At 39.0% G+C, this 2,172-nt stretch overlaps 1 non-coding gene across 1 annotated transcript; it reads left to right on the top strand.

Annotated features, from left to right (window-relative positions):
* Positions 1–1,499: 1,499 nt before the first annotated feature.
* On the top strand, positions 1,500–1,606 carry LOC111912766 (small nucleolar RNA R71). Its single transcript, XR_002857313.1, has one exon. It is a non-coding gene; the product is annotated as a small nucleolar RNA R71 (small nucleolar RNA).
* The last annotated feature ends 566 nt before the right edge of the window (positions 1,607–2,172 follow it).

The raw sequence follows: 2,172 nt of genomic DNA, 5'->3' as shown, positions 1-2,172 counted from the left end.
GAGTTTTGACTCATGAATATCCACCAAGGCTCATGCGGTATTAAGTAGTGGGCATCTAAGGATAATTGGGACATCTTTATCCTCCTTCGTATCTAGCATCACAAAATCAATTGGAAAAACAAAATTTTCAGTTTTTACCAAAATGTACTTAATTATGCATCGGGGATGAGTTACCGAACGATTAGCCATATGAATTGCCATCTTAGTAGCCTTCAAATATGGAAGGTTGAGCTTTTGATAGAACAAATAAGGCATTAAGTTTATGCTTGCTCCAGAATCGGCTAAAGCATATGTCTTCATATTGTTTTTGAATTCACATGGATATGTAAGGCGTCCGGGATCTCCCATCTTCTTTGGTATTTCTCCCATAATAAGCATGGAACTTTGCTTACTAAGGACTACCTTGGAGGTCTTCTCTAATATTGGCAAGTGTTAAGTAAGTCTTAAAGAAATTTAGCATACTCGGGAACTTTTGCCAAGGATTCAATAAAAGGAGTATTGATTATGATTCCCTTAACTTGTTTTATTAACTTGATATGCTCTTGCTCCAGTGGGTGAAATTTGGCTTGAGAAGGAAATGATAGTGGAGGATGAAAAGCTTGAGCATAAGAAGAACTTTTTTGTTCAGACCGAGGCCATGTCGTGAGGATTGAATCCTCATGTCGTGAGGTGGGTGTTTCAGCATATTTTTTTCTTTGATTTTCGTGCACTTTGGTTGTGATTCAGGCTGCTTTGTCTCTTCTTCCAAGGGCTCTAAGAACTAAAAAATAGTGTCTTCTCCAGTAGTGATGGCCATGACATGTGGTTGGGGTTTGTTATCTGGAATTGGTAGAGGTAACCGCTCATTAACCAAAGTAGTTAATTGCCCGAGTTGAACTTCAATATTTTTGATGGATGCTTGATGATTTCTCATGGAAGCATCAGCTGCATTGTGACGTTTTTCAGAGGCTTCCATGAATTTGTGAAGCATTGACTCCAAGTCAACTTTTTTCGCGGGTTGTGGTTGCTCCTTTTGACAAAAGCCTTGGCCGGTTTGCCAATATTTCTCTTCCTTTTGCTTTTTATACTCATCGTAAGGCAACCATTCCTTCTTTGGCTTCCTCTAATCTTCATCATAACGGTCTCCACTTTAGTATAATACTTGAGCTTTCCTATTCCCGTTTTCATCTAGATGGCAATCTTTCGTCAAATGTGGATCATTGCAATTTTCATAACCGACACATATTGCGTGTATGGATTGGTCCATCTTAGTCATTCTTCTATGCATATTATTTAACGTTACCAAAATAGCCGCCATGTCTTCCGAAGTGCTACTCCCGATTCCTTTTGCTCTGTTATTTTGAGGGTTGTGATACTCCCGTGAATTCTTTGAAAACTCTTTGATTAGCTCCTTAATTTCAATAAGATTTTTCTTCATTAGAGGTCTTCGAGAATTAAGGAATTTCCTTGTCATCACATTTACCCCATCGTAGAAGATCGATACTTCTTGTTGCACATTAAGATCATTTTGGGGACAATTTCTAAGTAGCCCTTTGTAGGGCTCCCATGCTTCATAAAGTGACTCACCCGATTGTTGCTCAAAATTAATTATTGCCTTCTTAATTTTATACACCTTTGACGGTGGGAAAAATTGTTCTAAGAACATTTCACGTATTTCTGCCCACGTAGTGATTGCACCAGGTGGAAGTGCCTTCAATCAACCTTTAGCTACTCATTTTAAGGTGACCGAAAGCATTCTCAACAAAACAGTCTCGCGTGGAAGATTTGGGATATTGAAGTAATCAGCGATGTCATTGACTTCATCAAGGTGTTTGTAAGCATCCTCATGACCTTTTCTGGAAAATGGAATATCCTTAATTGCGGAAAGGATGTGTACTTTTAGCTCGAAGGTTATGGTAGCAGGAATTGCGGGTTGCACTAAGCTTGGACCAGTGTCCTCTCAAATTATTTTCTTGTACGTCTCCATTGAAATGTCGGCAATGTTCGACATTTTGGTTCTTGGCTTGCTTTCGGGTTCGCTTACTTCTTTGTCAGATTCTGATTTGGGCTCGTAACTAGATTCCTTTTTAGTAAGAGTCTTCTCAATGTTTTCGAATGTGCTTTCATTTTTCAGCTTCTCTTTATGGAAAGCCGACTTTGGATCTTCAAATGGTGGCATCAATGGTGTGTTGG

Source organism: Lactuca sativa, chromosome 9 (assembly GCF_002870075.4).
Source record: "Lactuca sativa cultivar Salinas chromosome 9, Lsat_Salinas_v11, whole genome shotgun sequence".
Lineage (NCBI taxonomy): Eukaryota > Viridiplantae > Streptophyta > Magnoliopsida > Asterales > Asteraceae > Lactuca > Lactuca sativa.
The sequence above is the reverse complement of the archived record's forward strand: the minus strand, read 5'-3'. Positions and strand labels throughout refer to the sequence as shown.